We start from the raw sequence: 24,164 nt of genomic DNA, 5'->3' as shown, positions 1-24,164 counted from the left end.
TGCTCTCCTGGATTGGTATGAAATGGGTACTCTTGGTTAATGTATCCACGATGAACCATATGAAATCCACTCCCCGCGTGGTTCTAGGAAGTTCAGTGATGAAATCCATGGTAATATCTTCCCATTTCCACATGGAAATATCTAGCAGCAACATTTTACCATGTGGCCTACAGTGCAGAGCCTTGACCTTCCTACACGTCAAGCACCGCACTACATACCGTGCTACATCGTGCTTCATGCAGGGCCACCAATAGTCTAGACGAAGATCGATGTACATCTTCGTCCCCCTGGGGTGGATAGAAAACCTGGATTTGTGTGCTTGTTCCATTAATACCTGATGCACACCTCCTTGATATGGGACCCACACCCTCTGGTGAAGAGTCAACAATCCACGACTTTCATAGTCAAATGAGGAAACCTGACCCACAATACATTATCTCCCTCGATGTTCCTCCTTCATGGCCTCCTGCTAGGCCTCCCGAATCCCCTCCAACAGTGGAGCCACAACCGTCATCCTCATATAGATATCCCTGATCGGCGCTACCTTGAGGCTAAGCGCATCGGCCACGACATTGGCCTTCCCCAGGTGGTAGAGGATCTCGCAATCATAATCATTTACCACATCAAGCCAACGACGCTGCCTCATGTTCAGATTTGGCTGATCCATGAGATACCTCAAGATCTTGTGATCCATGTAAATGGTACAACGAATCCCATAAAGGTAATGACGCCAAATCTTGAGGCAAAACCAAGATCCCCCAGCTCCAAATCATGCGTCGGATTTTTTAGCTCGTGAGTCTTCAGCTGCCTCGAAGCGTAAGGTATAACATGTCCTCACTGCATCAATATCGTGCCTAAACCCGAGATGGATGCATCGCAATATACTATAAAATCATCCATGCTCTCTGGCAGGGATAAGACTGGCGCCTCGCACAATCACTGCCTCAATGTCTCGAATGCGGCCTGTTGCTCACGCCCTCAACAAAAGATCACAACTTTCCTCATCAATCGGGTCAGGGGAACGACTATCTCGGAGAAGTCTTGAATGAATCACCGATAATAACCTACCAGTCCCAGAAAGCTCCGAATCTCGGATGGAGACCTTGGAACCTCCCACCTCATCATGGCCTCCACCTCGGTTGGGTCAACTGAAATCCTGTTCTGGTTAACAAGGTGCCCTAGAAACTGCACCTCGCGCAACCAGAACTCGCACTTTGAGAATTTAGGATACAAGCTCTCCCTCCTCAAGGTATCAAGAACCTCCTACAAGTGCTCATCATGATACTCCCGCGTCTTGGAATGAACAAAGATGTCATCGATGAAAACTATCATAGACCGATCCAGCATCGGTCTGCACATGCGGTTCATGAGATCCATTAACGCGGTAGGAGCATTGGTGGGCCCGAAAGGCATCACCACGAACTCATAGTGACCATAACGCTTCCGAAATGCAATCTTCTGCACATCCTCCTCTCTGAACCTCATCTGATGATTACCTGAACGCAGGTCAATCTTGGAGAACCAAGATGCTCCCTGTAGCTGGTCAAAGAGGTCATCAATCCTCGGGAGTGGGTAACGGTTGTTCACTGTTATCTTATTCAGCTCCCGATAATCTATACACATCCGATGTGACGCGTCCTTCTTCTTGACAAATAAAATCGGGGCTCCCTAGGGTGAAATTGTTCGGTCAAATGAATCCCTTATCTAACAGCTCCTGCAGTTGTGTAGACAACTCCTGCATCTCAGGAGGAGCCAACTGATACGATGCCTTGGCTATCGGAGTCGCACCAAGAACTAGGTCGATCGATAACTCTACCTCCCTCTCCGGAGGTACCCCAGGCAGCTCCTCGGGGAATACCTCCGTGAACTCTCATACCAATGGCACATTTCCCACCGTCTCCTTACCCACCTCCCGAGTATCCATAACATAGGCGACATATCCTGCGCAACCCTAATAGAGGTAGTACCTAGCTCTCACTGCTGAACATAAAGTTGGTCCCTACTGTGGCCTCTCACCCTGAATTACCTGTTCTCCCCCACTTGGGGTCCTGATCCACACCAACTGCTTCGCGCAGTCGATCACCGCCCCTTGGGCTCAACCAATCCATTCCTATGATAACCTTGTTCCCACGGAAAGGTATGGGAACCAAATCTACCATGTATCGATCTTTGTACAACCTTAGAACACAATCTCTAAAAACCTTCGACGCCCGCACTGATAGGTCGTCTGCAATCTCAACCTCTAGGGGGCACTCTAGCATGCCCGAAGACCCAGGAAACCTTTTGCTAAGCGCAAGAGATACAAATGATCGGTTAGCCCCCGAATCAAACAACACCTGAACTGGAATACCATTCAAATGAAATGATCCGAAACAGAGCGCATAAAATAACATAACAGATCAAAATCACAGAGACATAATATAAGAGTTAGAGAGAAGAAACCATACCCATCACCACATCGGATGCGATGCGTGCCTCCTCGGTAGTCAATTGGAAGGCTCGATTCCTCACCACTGGAGCATCTGCCCCTACTGGCCATCAGTGATATCAAGGGTCACTGGAGCTGGCACTATCACTAGAGATGTTGATGCTGCTGTCAATCTTGGAAAATTGGCCTTCTTATGGCCTCGCTGGTTGCAGTGGAAACACAACAACTCTGATGTCTAAATAGTGGGTGCAAGGGCAGTACAGTCCCGACTGAAATGCCCCGTCTTGCTGCACTTATAGCAGCTAGACGATCCCACTCTACAAGCCCCCTCATGCGGCCTGCCACATTTCCTACAACAACTTCGACCTTACTGGCCCTTTGGCCTAGCATATGATCCCTTGGGCTTCTTCCTCGAAGCTCCAGTCACTTATTCCTCCTCCACCTTCCTCTTCCGAAGGTGCTCCAAATCAATCTCCCTCTCCCTTGCCTTGGCAATCATAAAGTCTAGGGTCGGGCATGCTAAGAAGTTGACGTGCTCCCGGATGCCAGCTCTCAACATGTCCTGATAGTAGGTCCTCCTCATATCCTCATCTCCTGCATACTGGGGCACCAATAAAGCCCTCTCTCGAAATTTGGCGGTGATCTCCGCCACTGTCTCAGTCGTCTGCCTTATATCGAGAAACTCCCTGACCAACTGCTGAAGCTCCACAGTTGGTGCAAACTCAGCCCTAAACTGGGCTACAGAGTCTGACCAAGTCATAGCCTCAATAGCGGAGGCTCCCAGAGAGTCACCAACTGAATCCCACCAATCTCTAGCCCTATCCCTTAAACAACCTACATCATACCGAACCTTCGACCCCACAGGGCAGAAGCTAGTAAACTGTGCAGACTTGATGTCTGCTATCCATCTCCTGGCCATGATGGGGTCCTTCGTCCCATGGAAGTCCAGCGCACCACTGCCCCAGAAGTCCTTGAAGGACAATGTGCACGATCCTGTCTGGCTAGAGGCCATGTCGCTCCTAAACACCCTGAGGCGATCCTCCATCAACTCTACAATCCCTTCCTTGACCGACCCAAAGATAACCGAGGTCCCCTCAAGGATGCCCCTTGTGATCTCCGATGCGATGAACTCGCGTAGCCTCTTGTCCACTGGCTCGGAACCTGAACCTGAACCTGAACCCGATCCTGATCCTGATCCTAACCTTGATCCTCCTGCTCCATGACGCGTAATCATCACCGTTATGAAACAATACACATAAATGTCAGGGTCATACAACATCTTAAGAGACCTTACACACTTTACAAGTTTCCTGATTCCATCTTATCCCTCCTTAACCCGGTTACGGATCCTCTACTTTTAGTAGTACAGGTCCATACTACCTTCCACATCTATCAATACCTTCCTTAAGGATTTCTTCAATTTCACTAAGTCCCTTCGGCCACTACTGTACTGAATGCTAATCTCTTCCTAGGCTCTCTCCATGATAACTCCTTTAACATGATCTCCACCATCAACTGCATAAGAAGTTCATGCCACCTTCACCTAACTAGCTCGCGGATACCATTACATACCACTAAGACCAGATAATTCTTTGAATGAGAGGTCCTGCCCTACAACGGTTGGACTCAAACAAGAGCTACGAAATAGGGGTAGACCTAACCTTCTGAAATTATTTAGTCCTCGCAGTATGTCATGTAATGCATCCGTCTACTAGTTAGCTGGAAATAACTAGAACTCCAATTAGAACAAAGCAAGCAGTATTCGGGCATTGAGTAGTTCATCCCAAACATAACCTATCTGGGCTATCATGTAATGTAATAAGCACATTCAAAAGGCATAGCTGGCATCTCCCTAGATTCTTAGCCAAATTATAGTAAGCAGTTCTTATATACACATAGCAGGCATAAAAGGCATCCTTCCTAGATCCGTAGCCCTAATCTAGCATGCAATTCTCATAATCATATCATAACATGTATGGGTATCTTGGGGAAGACTTACCAGAGCTCGGCCAGTTGCACACATCACACACCTTGTTCTTTATCAAAACTTTCTTACTTAAACTTTTAGAAAACATTTTCTTGCGAAAATCTTCTAAAACTTCATTTTGAGTCTAGGCACCCCCGAAGGTGTCTGAATCCCTCAAACCAAGACTCTGATACCAACTTGTAACATCCCAAATTTCGAGTCCAAAAATTTCGTTTTTAAATTAAATAATTTATAGAGTCATTTACTGAAAACATCGTAGATATCATATTAATCCGAAAACAATCATAAACATGTCTCACATATCAAATCACCAAACAATAATAAAATCATAGTATAATCCCATGAAGCACATAGTGCGAAAACTGATGTGCGTGTGATGTGCAACTACCGTGCCGACTCCTTCCCCTTCACTGAAGAGGTACCCGAAACAAAAACTGAAAACTATAAGCACAGATCTTAGTGAGCTCCCCCATCATACTACATAGCATACAATCACGTAACATACATACTGTCGGGCAATTATAGGGTGCCCGACCTACCCGGTCCGACCATTCTAGGGTGCCAAGCTACCAGTGTCAAGTCGTTCTGGGGTGTTGAACTCCCATGTCAAGCCATTATGGGGTGCTTACTTACCCATGTCAAGCCATTCTGGGGTGTTGAATTACCCTTTGGTCCTAACAACCGAACGCCAGGGACTATTTCACCCCTACTACTACCACTATCACATATATCATATCATAGGCATACTGCCAGGCATATCTGGGGTGCCCGACCTACGCTTCGGTCCTAACAACCGAACTCTAAGGACTATTTCACCTCTACTACTACTATAACATATAACATATCCGAGTCACACTGCCAGGCATATCTGGGGTGCCCGACCTACCCTTCGGTCCTAACAACCGAACTTGGGGACTAGTCCCCTCTTACTGCCACTATCACATATAACATATCATACTAGCACATAAACATATCAGGTAGTAGCAAACAAGACAATTATCATAAAGACAATCATCACACTATAATCATCTACCAATGGGTCGGCCTTGGTGCCTTAGACCCACTTCTACTCGAAGGTAACTCACCTCGATTTTATTTAGTATCCGTATAGTCCTCGGCATGGGTATCAACTCGTCTCGACTCCTCAACCCCTACACAATGATCTTTCTCGATTACTAAACATACCACTAATCCTTAGAGGGTCAACCCAAACTCAAGGTGAAAGTCAAGGTCAAATTCAACCTCCAACTGGCTTGAGTCGCCGAGTTAACCCGCCAACTCGTCGAGTCCCTATTTTATTATTTGCCCCCAACCCAACACTACTCGTCGATTCTAGCAAGAACTCGATGAGTTTTTCTTTAATCATAACATTAGGATAATCTTCAACTGACTCGCCGAGTTCGTCCTTGAAGTCCTCGAGTCATCTTCCTCGTATGAGCTTGTCTAGTCTGTGACTCATCAAGTTGTATGAACAACTCACGGAGTCCATCCTGATGGGTTCAGAGATTTCATTGGACTCGCTGAGTCTGTTTATACACTCGCCGAGTCTTATGATTTCAGGTCTAAAACAAGTCCTTAGCATGCTGAGTGTTCTTTACACTCGACCAAAACCATTTCCAGAAGATGATTTTGGGGAAAAGCATCCCGACTCGCCGAGTCACCCAAGTGACTCGCCGTGTCCCTCTTTGTCCAAAACTATACATCCGATTATAATGGGTCTTAATGCATCAAAACCACAGATCTGGCCTCCTAAGGCCTCTTTTTCACGTAAAGCTAAAAACTTGATGTCCATGCGTGGGTCTTTAAGCTCAAAAGACCAAAAAATGAGGTCTACAAGGTGCATGGGGTTCTCATGGACATAAATTGGCACCTTTAGGCCATGAGGATCCTTCAAGGCCCAAGATTTGAAGCCTTTACCCTTCACTATGCTCTGGAACCCGAAATGGCTTAGAAATATCCCAAAGATGCGAAGTTCCAAGCCCTAAAATGGATCTATCAAATGGAAGACTAAGGTTGGAGCTTTTTACCTTATACGAACTGGAGATGGAACACAACCTCTGCATCTACTAGCCTCAACTCGATCTCTCAAACTCCTTACTTCTTCTCAAGCTTCAAAACCACAAAATGCACAAAAAAATGGTTTAATAATGCTCAAACACAACTAGGGTTTCGATTTAGGGCCATCTGGAAGTAAGAGGGACGATGGAAGCTGGTTGGGGAGAAGGTAAGTTGTTTACATAGGGTGCATACCCTAAATATTAGGGTTTTGTCCAGACAACTCCTACTCATCGAGTCAGTCTTCCGACTCGTCGAGTAGGTCAATAAACCCCCGTGTCCAAAGTCGATTCTACTCGATGAGTTGGGCCTCCAACTCGTCAAGTCCCAGGCCAAAATGTGATAACTACTTGAATAAAAATACGTACAACGAACCGGGTGCTACGCACTAGCATAATAGCTATATTCTTATTTGCATAACAGTTATGCTCCTACTAGCTTTCATTACCAAAGTTCAGATTTCTGATACGAGATGCTTCGATTAAACTTTATCTAGGCTTAACAAACTCATACACCTTTCCTTAGATAGCTCACATATGTGTCTAAATAATTTTAGAACTTATAACAATAAGTCTCAAATGTTTAGACCTTTTCCATTTCTCACAATTCGAACTATGAAGAGGGATGTCGTAATCATAATGGAATTTAAGAATGCAAGTACCACAATTGCTTTCTCCTTAGAATCTACATAGTGAAAGCGTTTCCTCAGAATCATTTTCATGAGGTGGAGAGAAACTTTATGACACTTAGATTTTATGGCGTATGTGTTCCTATCCATGTGAATTTGTCAAACCATAATCATAAGACAAGGTCTGTGATAAATCCAAACTCATATGGATTGAACTTGTTCAATCTTAATTTCCTACTACTTGGTAGTACAAGGGCCTACCATGTCTTCCGAGTTGTTAAGCAGCTCACCCATACTGATCAATGAAACTTTCGTTGATCCAGGTGCTTTGCCTTATGCAAGTATATGAGAACTCATAGAACTCACATGCATAATCAACTTTTAACTGGAATGGGCACAAAAACAAGAATATGTCAATACGATAGGTTGCAAACCTCTAGTCGTGTATAGGTTTTATTCTTGATTACTTCTTGAGAAAATTTCAAGATCTTTAAGACCCCCAATGCCCTCTTGACATATAAGATTCTCTTGTAATGAACCAATATTTAACAAAACAAATATTTAAGAATTAGTGTGGATTCTTATCAAAATAAACACTTCACACAATTGGTCTTAGTTGGTCTTTGTCCTTACTAAGACATCACAACTTACCAATTTTAAAAGTACAAAAGCAAAAAAAATTTACTCAACACTTGATGAGTGTTTTAAATCTTCTTAAGATTATGTCACTCAAGGTAGAATCTTGGAGAATGTCTCTAAGACTTTTTTTTGGAACGAAGTATACCTCATCTTCTTGATTTAACCATTTCAACAATTCACGATTCCTCTTCTTAGCCATACAAATGCACTAGGATACCCTTAGAGGATCAATTGTGACATGGTTTTCCATAATCATCAAGATGATCATAAAACACGATACTAAAGTACTCTCCCATCCGTCCAGATTGGAGAAACTTTTATCTTTTTGTCTATTTGTTTCTTCTTATTCGTCCTGTTATACATTGCAACTTTTTCAATTATTCAGAATTATACTTAAACTTGTAAGCATAACCATATTTACTAACTTTAGTAAATCATGACAAATAGTCTTATTGTTCCTTGTGGTGGACTTGACCAGCGGACAACCAAGTGTACCTGATCCCCTAGTCCTTCACTTGACTCACATATACATGTGAACAAGGTTACTCTTACTTTCCGAAAGATTAAGGTTCTCATTCATCACACAATACAACTTGCATGATTCCAAGTTTCTATACAACTGAAGCTTGGGTGATGGGAATCTTTCCTTATTTGGTAAATTATGACACTATCACAAACAAAAGAATCAAATCCATTTTCCAATATTGCTATCAATGGAAACATATAAACAACAATTTTCAAAAATGTCTTTGTAAGGAGACTTAAAATAAAATAAAATCACAAATTTTCTTTTATTCATAAAACTACGGAAAAACTTTTCCTTACAATGAAAATACAAATGAAAACTATGTTGTTATCAATTTCTAAACAATCTATCATAACTCTTAAGCAACAGCTCAAAATTCTGATCATCGAGCCATGCAATCAAAATCCATCTCTTCGCGATCAGAATCAACTTACTCTTCCTTTAAGCTTGCTTTCTTTTCTTCCATTCTACCAAACGTAAAAATGTAATTATATTACATCATGTATTAAGAATCTCCAAATTGGAACTTAATAGAGTCAGATAGTGGACATACCTGAAGTAGAACCATAAAAGTTAATTAAAGTTCTCAGGTAGTCAAGGCAGCTTCGCTTCCAATGTCCCATTCCTTGGCAATAGAAACACATAGGCTCATTTGGAATGGCACATGGAGCAGTCTCAAAATTAGCCTTTCTCTTCTGATAAAAACTTTTATCCATGACCAATTCCTTTCCTTTAGGAGAAGGAATCATTTATGGGATGTCTATGTTAGCTTGGGATGTAGATTTTCCAATCAAATTTGCTTGACCATTGCACCAAATCATTGTTGATTCAACAACAATTAGCAAATAGGTAAGATCAATAAGGGTCATGTCGTGATCTGTCACACAGTAGTCTTTAACGAACTTACTAGATGACTCAGGAAATGACTGAAGAACCAAGTCAATAGCGAACTTCCTTGGGATCACGACACCCAACATTCCCAGCCTATCAATACGCAGCTTCATGTCCAAGACATGAGAACATATAGACTTTACATCTTTGTGTTTACTAGCCAATAGGGATTGAGTGATCTTGAACTTCTCAAGTCTTTAAGCTCGTGGGTCTGGGAGAATAATTGGAAGAGGTGGAGGAAGTGAAGTATGTTTTCCACTTCCACGATCCAATCGTGGAATATCATCTTCAAAAGGAAAGCTTGTTCGAAAGGATTTGGGAAGACCATAGTTTTCTAAACTAGACATCTACAAGGGAGAAATTCAAGTTAGTTGATTTAAGTCCTTAATATAACACCCAAATGAAATATTAAGGCTAGGACCCAACACAATATTTTGCAATTCGGAAGTGGGATGCCATAATCGAATTGTAAAATATCTGAAGGTAGTTAAATGATGATTTACCAATTTCTACCATGAAAAATGAAATTTATTATTAATTCTTAATTTGTTTGAAATTCCTAGATCCTTTGAGATTCGTTGAAATTTTCAATGGCATGTTTAAATCTTGGTTGTGCCCTTCAAGTTTGTGACTGGGATGTGGAGGATCACAAACAAGGGGTGAATAACCATGCAAATTTTCTTGGTACATCCAATGTTACAAATCACCTAATCAATGTGCTGGTTAACCACACACGCTCCATTGATCTATGATTAACTTCAAACTACCCTTTGCCACGCATTATCTGTAACGCCTGTGTTTCTGAGCTAAAGCATTAAAATGATGTAATAGTCTAGGTCAACCTTTGTAATTCGTTTTGAAGTAATAAAGATGAATTACTTAAATATTGTGTGAATTGTGTGATTTTATGTGATAATATATTGGTTTATAAAGATATAATAAAAATAGGCGTCGAAAATTAAGTGTTAGATAAACCCAATATCTATAGATAAAGTTGTATTTGTCAAAACAAGGATTACAGATACATAAAGAATACCAAAATCCGAGTTATAACGAAGAAGTTATGACCGATCGAAGTTTCGCGACAAAACCGACATGACATTGTGTGACGTAAAAAGTGAGTTTACGATAAAGTGCTTTTTAGCCTTAGCGATCTAAATGAAAGTCGTTGTACTCGCTAAACCAAGAGCTTGCATAATAGGAATGTCTAAATTTCACTTCGTACGAGGAAGTTATGAATTTTCTAAGATTTGGCATAGCAGTATGTAGCCTGTAATTCGAATTATAGATCGAGTGATTTTTAGTGGACACAGCGTAAACGAGAAACGAAGATTGTGTCGATAGTAGTTTAACGGTAAAAAGACATACAAAAACGGACGTCGGCTGAAGAAGTTATTAAATTTTAACGTACTTTTCCTGTCTCGGCCTGTTAAAAGATAACTTTGAAAATTAATTCAGAATTAGCCGACGGAGTCTAAACGAAAATTGTAGAGCATGCTCTTACCTACGCGTGCATATAAACATAATCAAAAACTGAGCTCGTATGCAACATTTATGAATTTTTGAAGTTCGAGGCAAAAACTTGAAGGCTGGAAGAACGCCAAGCGTACTAAGGGGTACGTTAAGCATATGAGGTCTATATGCCCAGCATAATTATATTTTCCCGTTCTAGAATTGCCCACGACGCACCCTTCTCATGCTTGACACGTTGATGAACACATCCGAACTTATCCACTGTACGCCCAGCATATGAGGTCTATATGCCCAGCATAATTATATTTTCCCGTTCTAGAATTGCCCACGACGCACCCTTCTCATGCTTGACACGTTGATGAACACATCCGAACTTATCCACTCCTACGCCTCGCGTATGTGAGTAAGCCAAGCATAGAGCTTTGTATGGAAGTACGCCCCACGTACCTGAAGATTACGCCCCACGTAATGCAAGGCTTTGGCCACTATAAATATAGAGCGAGACCTCCCCATTTTGTTTACAAAAATTATATCTTTCCACCCTCTACTTTCTTGTAAGTTACAATAAAACCCCCCAAGCCTAGGGTACCTTCCTAGCACCATAAGAATGTCTGGGAGAGCCCAAAGTCTCCAAGAAAAAGAGTTTTTCGATTCAAATCTTTGTACACGCAGAACCTAGTTTTTGAGCAAACCTCCCAGTTTCATCAAAGAATATTATTTTAAGAAGAAAAGTGATTTCCGAATCACCACCTTATCAGGTGAGTGCATAGTTACTTTCATCTTACACTTAGATATGAAGTGTTTTATATAATTTACGTGCTATGTGTGCGTACTATCTGTTTACTTGTGATCTATACTGGACGAAAGATTTAAACTTTATTTTCAGATCTGAACTGTATATGTATTTTATATCTACAAAAATGTTATGTAGAGCATGGGTAGATGAAATAGCTAGTGTGTGAAGAAAGATGAGTTGGAGTTTGAGTTGAAAGGTGATATAAAATATGAGATGAGGGTGAGGGGTGAAAATGAGAGATGCCCTTACCCAAACGTTTTCCCTATCATCTAGCAGAGTATGGATGACAACCATGGACTATTCTAGACGGTCCGTGGAACACTAGCGGACTCACAACCTGTAGGTGTTGTGAACGATATGTTCACCCGGTGTACTAAAAAAAAACCCATGGACATTTATTGCAGGTGGAATGCTGCAAATAATATTGTCGATAAATGAGAGTTATGGACTTAGCATCCGTTGGATGAGCCTTGGTAACTATGGATTTAGTGTCTGTTGTATAAACCATGGCGATGTTGGACTTCGTGTCTATTCCTTAGAAAGAATCCTTAGGAATGAGTGATAAGGTTAGATCCTTAAGAAATAAAGAAGATAATGGGGATGGGTAATTGGGTTAATTTTTTGATGATAAAATATAATAACTTTATTATTGTGGGATGAAAACCCTGTGTACTCACCAGGTTTCCCAACCTAACCCACTCAGTTTATTTGTATCACAGGTGTTGATATAAAGCCACACTACACCGAGAGATTTAAAGAGATGTAGAACACTAATGTAAATGAATGTAAGTTCTATTTATGCTTATGTTTCTATATTAACAATGATATCCCAAAGTTTTAAAATGAATAAAATACTTTTCTTCGGAAAATGCCTTGATAACATATTTATCATGTTTTTCTGGGAACAAATTCCACAACACTTTTATTTAAAATGATACTCTGATTTGGAAATAAATCATAAACAAGTCGGTCTTTTATGGCCATGAAAATGTGGATGTCACAGTTGGTATCCGAGAAATAATTTAAGCGAACTAGGAATTTGTAGGATTTTTAGACTTAAACTCAGAATGCTAAGCGATGATCGTGAGATAAGTGTCTACCATATTTTAGATAAAAGCACTAGTTTATTTCAGGAAAGATGCCTAAAACGCTTTCATGTGCGAATTGCTTTATGTTTTACCTGTAGGTTATTGTTTGTTCGGGTCTATGGTTTGATGCCGACCGGATCTGGAAACCTTATGTGTTCCGGATTCTAAGCGGTCAATTACGATATAAGAACTAGCATGTAACGTTTCGGAGTGAATAGGAGCATTTAAACGTTGTGACAACCCGAAATTTATTCCATCATTTTTTAACCCCTTCTTCCGTTAATAAGCCTCGTTTTAATTAATTGTCTGTTAACTTTTGGACTGGTTAAATTATGTGGGACTTTTAAAATGACTTGGTAAGGGTTGAAACAAATTAGAAACACTCACAAAATACACTTAAAAATCTTTACTTTCAACCAAGTCAAAAATTTAACCAATAAATCGGGTGCGACCAAAAGTCCCGTTTAATAGCAGTATTGGGTAGATTTGCACTGAGCCCCAACTCAAGCCCCTATATAAGGGAGAGTAAACTCCATTTCCACCTTTTCCACACTCTCTCTCTCTCTACACTCTCTCTCTCTCTCTCTCTCTCTCTACAACTTGTTTTCGAGCCAAAAACGTCCGTTTCGAGCCCCAAACGAGTAAGCAATCTACCCTATCTTATTATATCGTTTAGTTAACATGCAAATTCGTGTTTAAGACATCAAATAGGGGCAAAAATGATGTGTTTACGGCCCAAGAACACTCTTGGACCGTGAACACCATTAAATGGGGTTTTTAAGCCCCAAAACCCCTCTAAACTACCCCTAAGACTTAGATATGGCTAAATGACTTATGGAAACAGACTTAGAACACATTGAACTTACATTTTGGGGAGTAAACTTGAGTTTACTGCCCAAGGACTTTCTTGGGCCGTAAACTCCTCTTCATGTGGAGTAAACTCAAGTTTAAGTGTTGGAAATGCCCCTAAACACCTCCTATGGCCTTGGAAAAATGTCTAGAAGCAATTCCACGAATGTAAATGCTTTAAACATTAAAGAAACCAAGGAAATAGGAGTTTAAGACCGTAAACCCCCCTAGGAAAGGTTCATGGGCCGTAAACTCCTAAATGGTGCCCAAATGATGCCCTAAACTCCCCATTTGACTTGGAAAAATGCATAGAACTTTATTCTCTACCATTTAAGACCTCAAAACACAAAAGGAAAGGGTGAGTAGGAGTTTACGACCGTAAACTCCATGTTTACTTCTGTAAACTCCCAAAAATGGTCCATGTGAGGCCTTAAACCCTTCATAAGCCCTAGATTTGAGTCTAGCCTAATTCCTTGAGTGATATAAGACACTTTGGCATCCTAGAACACCCTCACCATGAGTTTACGGCCGTAAACTCATGGGGAGTTAGTCCCAGGGCCGTGAACTCCATAAAGAGTTTACTCTTGAAGAGTAAACTCCCGATCTAAGCCATGCACACCCTTAGATGTTACCCGAGACACTCAAGCACTTAACCAAGGTATTTTCCGCACTTTAGGATGCGTATATGTGTTTAATTAGTATTATATTTGCTAATTGTGTGTAAACATATGTTATCATACGTGTAATAGGTCACTAAGTGTGTTCAAGTCTTTACTTGACACCGAGCACCCAACCGGCACCTTCGTCAGATCCACTTACAACAGTGAGTTCATACCCCTGAAATAACCTTATAAATGTTCTTACATGCTTTTAAGGGGGGAATACAAGTTAAACATGGTAGTTATCATATCAATCACATGTGATTGATAACCCGCATGTACAAGGATTTATTACATTGTTAACTGTTTTACCAAGTAGGATACTGTAAATGGTCGTCCAAAACATCTTTATTTGTACAAAGCTTTTCTCAAATTGTTTCTCACATTGTATGTTTTACTTAAAATCCCGTTACGGCAGTATGTTAAGCAAAGGATTTCTTTACTCAAAATGTTTTATCAAAGTTTCGTTCGAAACTTAAGTATAAAGGTTTTTCCAAAGTTTTTCACCGAAGTTTTCTTCCATGTTTTTATACACCTACTTTGTTAGATACTACTGCTTCGTTATACTTCCTTGTAGTTAATGCTACTAGTTTGTTAACACTTATAATTCACAATACGCTTTTACTTCACGATACGCTTTTACTTCACGATACGCTTTTATTTCACGATACGCTTATACTTCATGATACGCTTATACTTCACAATACGCTTATACTTCACGATACACTTATACTTCACGATTCACTTATACTTCACGATACGCTTATACTTCACAATACACTTTTAATTCACGATTCACTTATACTTCACGATACGCTTATACTTCATGATACGCTTCTACTTCACGATACGCCCCTATTCGTTAACTCTTATACCTTGGGAAACACTCCTACTTCGTTAAACATTAAACTTAGTTAAATGTATGCCTATGCTTGTATAGTTATATAAATAATGTTTAAAGGACATAGGAAGGCTAGTTTGCCTTATTTTCTTTTCTTCGTTGAGATGTGGTCTGGTGGGATCGAATACACGTCCGAAGGTCATTTGATAATTAGTTATACATTATGTATACAAGCATAGATCTATACGGGATTGACACCCCCGCACCCTGACTGCTATCTACAGTCCCCGGCCTACCAAGCCCAAAGGGTGACATATGTCACATTATTACCGACGCTTACAGGGTGCCAAGTTCTCTAGTGTCTATTAGTATGGTTGCGAGTATCTCGGGATTACCTTATAATTGATGGCCTTAAGGTAACGGGTTTTAACACTGTATTCACTATATTTAGACCTTGCTAGACGTATCATTCATTTGATACTGTCTGGCTTCTATGTTCACTGTATTTAGACCTTGCTAGACGTATCAATCATTTGATACTGTCTGGGGTTTGTGTTCACTATATTTAGACCTTGCTAGACGTATCATTCATTTGATACTGTCTGGGGTCTGTGTTCACTGTATTTAGACCTTGAAAGATGTATCTTTCATTTGATATTGTCTGGGGTCTGCATCTCCCTTTTTGTTAGATTGAGCCAGGCGTACCGTTCATTTGATACTCCCCTGGAGTCCATGATTTCTTTTGCCTTAGTCAGCAGTCTTAACTGCTGAGGCATATGTTATTTTCCCTGATATTCTCCTACTTTCTTTCAAAATCAATTCCATATTTTGATAATGATAGTGTTAAGGAAAAATTACTTTTTACCATATAACTCTGTCCAGTCCTAGTAGAAGACTGCTTTTAGTTAAAAAATATAGGATTTTCTGGAAAAGACTCTAATTCACTATATACTTTAAAACTACTACTTATATAAATTTATTTGGATGAAATGACACTAAATAGTTATGAACTCACCAGCATTTGTAAAAATGCTGATACTCGCTTTTCAAATAACTTGTATTCTCAGGTCAGCTTTAGATAGGTACATTGCAGGAGCTTTTGGATGTGGACAGTTTAGTACTAAGCTGCATCTATATTATTACTTGTATTACTTTGATGATGTAATGTAATATAAACCAAGTAACACTATTACTATTAATGCAATTGTAGTTGTACTTTGATTTCTATACTGCATATGTTGTGATACTTGACATGACGTCATCCACCCCAGAACAATTCCGCCGTTCCGGTTTTGGGGTGTGACAGATTGGTATCAGAGCATTGTTTATAGTGAGCTAAGTATATCAATTCATAAAAGATATACAACGTATAAACACATAGGGATAAAACACTCTGACCAAGAATTATACTTTAAAATATAACCATATTTTACCAAAGTATAAGAACATCAAAAATCTAAACACTCGAACACGAGTATCACAAGAAGAACAAGAATAAAAGTCTTCCGATGTTGAGCATTACCATCAAACCTGGGCAGTTAAGTAATCGTAAGCTGGAATAAATGTAACCTGATCAACTACATTTAGTCGAGATGCGATGAACCTGTGCCTGGGAGTGATAATGGTGTTGCAACAGGTCTGAAACTTACCAACTAGGAATGCTAGTGCCAAACATAATGTTTAAAAATACTATAGGAGTATTTTGGAATACTAAAAGACTCACACTAATCCTAGAATCATATTCAGAAGATAAGAAACAAACAAGAAATTAAAAATACCATAGGGGTATTTTAGAATCCATAGATAACCTTCTGTGAAGAACTAAAAAGATCCTTATTGATATACCTACAATTACAGAGGGTATACTCCCAAGGTTATATATAATAAGGATCCCATAGGCTAAGAATGTGTGGTTTCGCCCTACTTCCTTTTCCTTGTTTGGATGTGGATATAGAGAAGTGTCACATATTCGAAGGACTATTGGATCTAAGCTATATATGATGTGTGTACCCTATGTAATCGTAGCAGGACTCGATATGGATCACTCAATGAAATGTTAATAATCTCTTAGGATTCTTTAGACATTTCCGTTCTCGCACGAACCCTGTAGAAAACCCTATCCACTTCTGTACTCGGCAGGAGAGTTGATTCGGACTCGAAGAGGTTCATTGAGAAGATTTCCAGTTAGGAAATAAATGAACCAATACAAGACTATTGAAATCACCAAGTGCCTATATCTTTTTAGGGACATGGTGGGAAATTCGCCTAAACTTCCGAGATTTCCAGTCATCCATCCTAAAGCGATGACACTCAGAGTCAAAATCAGAAGGAAGGAGGAGTAGAGATTCGATATGTCCATACGAGGAGAGAAACCTAGGTAACTACCTGAAGGAAACCAACTCCGTTCCCAGTCAAAAATACGAGGTAGACAGAGGGAGTCTGTACATGGAACCCGAGAAATGTCTTTTCCTAGTGTTCGTCACGCTAATACACCCATAAAACAGTACTAATTAGGGAGTTAGTGACTACACTACTCACACTATGTGTTAGGTAAATCGCCATTTCCCCATACCAGTAACACGATTAGAACGGATCCCAACACCTCTATTGAGGACATTTAGCCATAAGTCTTCATGAGCTTTTCTTCCCGTGGACTTCGTTGCGAACTGTTCTCGAATCTTTCCAGGCCGGAGAGTGAAACCTTTCCCAGTATAAAGGTAACTTAGTAGGAACGCCTCCCATCTTATGGATTTTTCCGATACTCACACTCCTACCTTGAATACTACGACTACATCATAGGGATGTAGGTCGACACTCAGACAACCAATATCCGAGGCACGGGAAAAATTTATGCCCAATACAGTAAGGACAATTATGTCCAGGGTTAACCATCGTCTCTCATCAGCTTGTTTTTCCTTTCCGTGTAGAAAAACCATGCCTCCGAGGAAGCGTAACCCATCCGCCGGCAAGAAACCGACTCTCCTGTTCGATGAAGCTACATTCCAAGCATTAGTTTCAGCAGCCGTAGCAGCTGTCATGGCTCAGCTGAATTCTAACAACGCCAATGTTAGCAAGAGCCCTATCGGATATTCCGATCCTAGTAGTGGAGAGCAGCAACCAACCTATGCATACCCAGCCACCCAAGAACCTCACTCGAATCCACTGAAGAGAAAGATCAAGATCGAGGAGGGAAGTACCTCGGCTCAAGGACCTTCTGAAGGGCAACGAGCTGAGGCAGTCAATACCCCTGCCAACCCTTCCACCCCAACACCTACAAGACCATACTTAGGAAGCCTTCCCCACTGCAGCAAGTGCAGCTACCATCATCATGATATATGCTAAGAGCTCTATTGTGCTAGGTGCCACATGAAGGGGCATACTGCTCGCATCTGCAGAACCCCGGTTGAGTTTATTACATCAACCACCAATGTGGCGACCAATGTATTTTGCCACCTATGTGGTGAGATTGGACACTTCAAGAAGGACTTTCCAACCGAAGGAAACAACAAGGACACAGGAGGAGTCTAACTCTAATGCTTTGGGAGAAGCAGCACAGAACCTGGTAGATTTTTGGTACGTCTCTCAATCTCAGCTAACTAACCGAAAACATTAAAAAGCTAATTCTAAATGTAAATACTTTCCCGTTAAGGAGAAAGTCGCAGCACTGTTATAAGATTTAAAATTTCATCAGGTAAAACTATAACGGCTAAATATATATGCTACGACCATGTATAATTGTGATGGATACACCTAGAGTGAGTGAAGGCCGCCTAATTTCCTGTTCCTCATTTGGTTGTGGATTTAAGATGGAGTCGCTCAGCCAACAGACCTCCCCACCTTAATTATACATAACTAGTATATGTGAGGCGATTATAGAAATTCCTCGTGAGAATCCATTTATGAAAAGGTACTTTGCTCAGAAACACTCAGGACCCTCTATAGTTCCGCGTTGGCTTTATCGGTCCAAGTATCCATGATAGTGATACACGAGATGAAACCCGAGACGCCTAGAACTTTTGTGCCCGTTCGGCACATGACTCTATTGACCCTCATTCAATATCATGTTGAAGTATGCCAACTTCGACACCTCTATCACTCATGGTTCGACTTCGTGCAACCATGTGTAACCCCCTAGTGTTGTGTAAAAAGAACTTTCTTTGTAACCATTTCGGCAAACAAATGTTCTTCCGAACGTAAACAAAGAAAAAATAATAAAGACTAATGCGATCCGTCAGTCGTCACTCTTATTTCAAACCTCCCAAAGTACCCAGGAGAAGAATATCGCGCGCTGTTAACCAACCCTTCTTAGAAAGATAGAAACCGACGCGAAAAACACTGCAGGCATTCCAAAAGACGATAACCACCCAAAGCATACCTCGTTGATTTCCCAGAAAGACCCTTCGAACCTCACAATCAGGTTTGTGAGTTGAGAGGATAGAACTCGTGAGACTGACCACTATAACCGAGTATGAGCCCTACCATGAACCACATAGTAAGACCCTTCATTTTGTTCCATAGAATAGGAACTAGAGTCAAGAGAACCCCTACTGGTTGAGCTACTATAATGACCTCAAATCCGAAGTTTGTTTTCATCTCTGTTAAGCCAACATTGTAGCTAACACCCTCAGTTTAAAAAGAAATCTGTGTCGTAAGAGTCAAGTACATTGACTAAGACCATCCATTCACGCTTAACCCCATAAATTAAGCATCTCAGCAGATATCATGGAAATTGAGAAAGTGAGATAGGTTAAACCGTGAGAAGAGTGGATGAAGAGATTAAAGTTCCGAATGATGGGAACCTATACTCACTAGATTTGACCTAGACTGAGAAAACTCAGAACCTTCGGAAGGGTAGATGCAAAAGGTGTTCGCACTACTCAGGCACTTCGTCCACCCCGTTATAGACGAGTAGTGCCTAGGATCCTCCGCCCTATCGCATGTAGGAAATCACCACCACCTTGTAGGCGATAGACTGCATTTTTCGAAGTGGACACTGGAATACCGAGAACCACAGGAAAACCTTCGCAGCCAAGAATACTTGATCAAAGTGCGAATGTAGTTGCGTTAAGCCTTATAACCCACATCCCGAAGAGATTATAGACTTGACACCAGTCTAGGTGTTAGTCGATGGGTTATACAAGAGCTACCACTTTCCGCACTGAAATAAGCAAACGTATTAGAGATTCATTGGACTACTAGGTGTTCCACGAATACTATCTCGCGCAGAAACTGTAGAACCACCTCCCGGGATAGTCCAACACTCGTCTGGTGAAACCCTATCTCCCCGACCCTGAGGGTTTCCATTGGAAATATCTCAAAAATCAGAACTGCAGGTTCATTTTGCACAAGATTGAGATAGACACTCTGCAACAAACAAGTACCCGTAGACACACAATCCATCTGATGATCTAGAAACAACCTGAAGGACTACACTTCCAGTATAAGAGAGATCGTTAGGAACTTCGGAATGGTGATCACACCAGTGATGGTCTTGCCATAGAAGTATACTATGTTCTAAAGTACTGAAAAGCTCTACCTTTCCGAGAGCTTAGGACCATCCGAGATTCTTTACGAAAATTGGTCCAATCCTCGTCAGACCACTACTACTTTCGGATATTCCACTAGCTTCATCCTAGATCGATCCACTCCTTTGACTTGATAAGTGCTTGCCTGATGTCACTCTTCGTATCCCACTCATCTTGATAGAAACCATCGAGAATCCAAACTTCGTAGACATACCCTTAGCAAATCGCTAACTACACGAGACGGAAGTCCGCATCCCACTAGTGAAGGTTTGTTGGAATGACAGACACAGGCCAAAGATCACTTGGGAGTGCAATGCAAACCGAATAGGAAGTACCCTCCTGCCTTTACTCGGTCATTCATACCTACTTCCTTACCTAAATCTGAATTTCAGGACGAAATTCCCTCTAACGGGGGGATGATGTGACAACCCGAAATTTATTCCGTCATTTTTTAACCCCTTCTTCCGTTAATAAGCCTCGTTTTAATTAACTGTCTGTTAACTTTTGGATTGGTTAAATTATGTGGGACTTTTATAATGACTTGGTAAGGCTTGAAACAAATTAGAAACACCCACAAAATACCCTTAAAAATGTTTAGTTTCAACCAAGTCAAAAATTCAACCACTAAATCGGGTGCGACCACAAGCCCCGTTTAACAGCAGTATAGGGTAGATTTGCACTGAGCCCCAACTCAAGCCTCTATATAAGGGAGAGTAAACTCCATTTCCACCTTTTCCTCTCTCTCTCTACAACTTGTTTTCGAGCCAAAAACGTCCGTTTCGAGCCCCAAACGAGTAAGCAATCTACCCTAACTTGTTGTATAGTTTAGTTAACATGCAAATTCGTGTTTAAGACATCAAATAGGGGAAAAATGATGTGTTTACGGCCCAAGAAAACTCTTGGACCGTGAACACCATTAAATGGGGTTTTTAAGCCCCAAAACCCCTCTAAACTACCCCTAAGACTTAGATATGGCTAAATGACTTATGGAAATGGACTTAGAACACATTGAACTTACATTTTGGGGAGTAACCTTGAGTTTACTGCCCAAGAACTTCCTTGGGCCGTCAAATCCTCTTCATGGGAATTAAACTCAAGTTTAAGTGTTGGAAATGCCCATAAACACCTCCTATGGCTTGGAAAAATGTCTAGAAGCAATTCCATGAATATAAATGCTTTAAACATTAAAGAAACCAAGGAAATAAGAGTTTACGACTGTAAAACCCCCTAGGAAAGGTCCATGGGCCGTAAAATCCTAAATGGTGCCAAAATGATGCCCTAAACTCCCCATTTGACTTGGAAATATGCATAGAACTTTATTCTCTACCATTTAAGACCACAAAACACAAAAGGCAAGGGTTAGTAGGAGTTTATGACCGTAAACTCCATGTTTACTGCCGTAAACTCCCAAAAATGGTCCATGTGAGGCCTTAAACCCTTCATAAGCCCTAGATTTGAGTCTAGCCTAATTCCTTGAGTGATATAAGACACTTTGGCATCCTAGAACACCCTCACCATGAGTTTACGGCCGTAAACTCATGGGGAGTTAGTCTCAGGGCCGTGAACTCCATAAAGAGTTTACTCTTGAAGAGTAAACTCCCGATCTAAGCCATACACACCCTTAGATGTTACCCGAGACACTGAAGCACTTAACCAAGGTGTTTTCCGCACTTTAGGATACGTATATGTGTTTAATTAGTATTATATTTGCTAATTGTGTGTAAACATATGTCATCATACATTTAATAGGTCACTAAGTTAGTTCAAGTCTTTACTTGACACAGAGCACCCAACCGGCACCTTCGTCGGATCCACTTACAACAGTGAGTTCATACCCCTGCATTAACCTTTTAAATGTTCTTACATGCTTTTAAGCGGGGGAATACAAGTTAAACATGCCAATTATCATATCAATCACATGTGATTGATAACCTGCATGTACAAGGATTTATTACATTGTTAACTGTTTTACCAAGTACGATACTGTAAATGGTCGGCCAAAACATCTTTATTTGTAGAAAGCTTTTCTCAAATTGTTTCTCACATTGTATGTTTTACTTAAAATCCCGTTACGGCAGTATGTTAAACAAAGGATTTCTTTACTCAAAATGTTTTATCAAAGTTTTCTTTGAAACTTAAGTATAAAGGTTTTTCCAAAGTTTTTCACCAAAGTTGTATTCCATGTTTTTATACTCCTACTTTTTTAGATACTACTGCTTCGTTATACTTCCTCGTAGTTAATTCTACTACTTTGTTAACGCTTATACTTCACGATACACTTTTACTTCACGATACGCTTTTACTTCACGATACGCTTATACTTCACGATACGCTTATACTTCACGATACGCTTATACTTCGTGTTACACTTATACTTCACGATACACTTATACTTCACGATAAACTTATACTTCATGATACACTTATACTTCACGATACACTTCTACTTCCCGATTCACTTATACTTCATGATACGCTTATACTTCACGATATGCTTCTACTTCACGATACGCCCCTATTCGTTAACTCTTACACCTTGGAAACATTCCTACTTCGTTAAACATTTAACTTAGTTAAATGTATGCCTGTGCTTGTATATTTATATAAATAATGTTTAAAGGACATAGGAAGGCTAGTTCGACTTATTTCCTTTTCATCGTTGAGATGTGGTCTGGTGGGATCGAATACCCGTCCGAAGGTCGTTTGAACATTAGTTATACATTATGTATACAAGCATAGACATATAGGTTTACATTAGTCATCTCAGTTGTGAGTCTTTGTCATTAGTACAATATTTCACATCAGATCTCACTACACGAGATACATCATCAGTACACAGCCTTCTCCATTGCCAGGATAGTAACTAGAGTCTCTTGTAGGAGAGCGGGCATTATCTGTATAGATCTATATGGGATTGACACCCCCGCACCCTGAATGCTAGCTACAGTCCCCGGCCTACCAAGCCCAGAGGGTGACATATGTCACATTATTACCGACGCCTGCAGGGCATCAAGTTCTCTAGTGTCTATTAGTATGGTTGCGAGTATCTCGGGGTTACCTTATAATTCATGGCCTTAAGGTAACGGGTTTCAACACCGTATTCACTGTATTTAGACCTTGCTAGACGTATCATTCATTTGATACTGTCTGGGGTATGTGTTCACTATATTTAGACCTTGCTATACGTATCATACATTTGATACTGTCTAGGGTCTGTGTTCACTGTTTTTAGACCTTGCAAGATGTATCTTTCATTTGATACTGTCTGGGGTCTGCGTCTCCCTTTTTGTTAGACTGAGCCAGGCGTACCATTCATTTGATACTCCCCTAGAGTCTATGATTTCTTTTTCCTTAGTCAGCAGTCTTCACTGCTGAGGCATATGTTATTTTCCCTGATATTCTCCTACTTTCTTTCAAAATCTATTCCACATTCTGATAATGATAGTGTTAAGGAAAAATTACTTTTTACCATATAACTCTGTCCAGTCTTAGTAGAAGACTGCTTTTAATTAGAAAATACAAGATTTTCTGGAAAGGACTCTAATTCACTGTATACTTTAAAACTACTACTTATATAAATTTATTTGGATGAAATGACACTAAGTACTTATGAACTCACCAGCATTTGTAAAAATGCTGATACTTGCTTTTCAAATAACTTGTATTCTCAGGTCATCTTTAGATAGGTACATTCCAGGAGCTTTTGGATGAGGACAGTTTAGTACCAAGCTGCATCTATATTATTACGTGTATTACTTTGATGATGTAATGTAATGTAA

The sequence above is a fragment of the Lactuca saligna genome, chromosome 7 (genome assembly GCF_052625555.1).
Source record: "Lactuca saligna cultivar CGN05327 chromosome 7, ASM5262555v1, whole genome shotgun sequence".
Lineage (NCBI taxonomy): Eukaryota > Viridiplantae > Streptophyta > Magnoliopsida > Asterales > Asteraceae > Lactuca > Lactuca saligna.
This window is presented reverse-complemented; position numbering follows the sequence as displayed.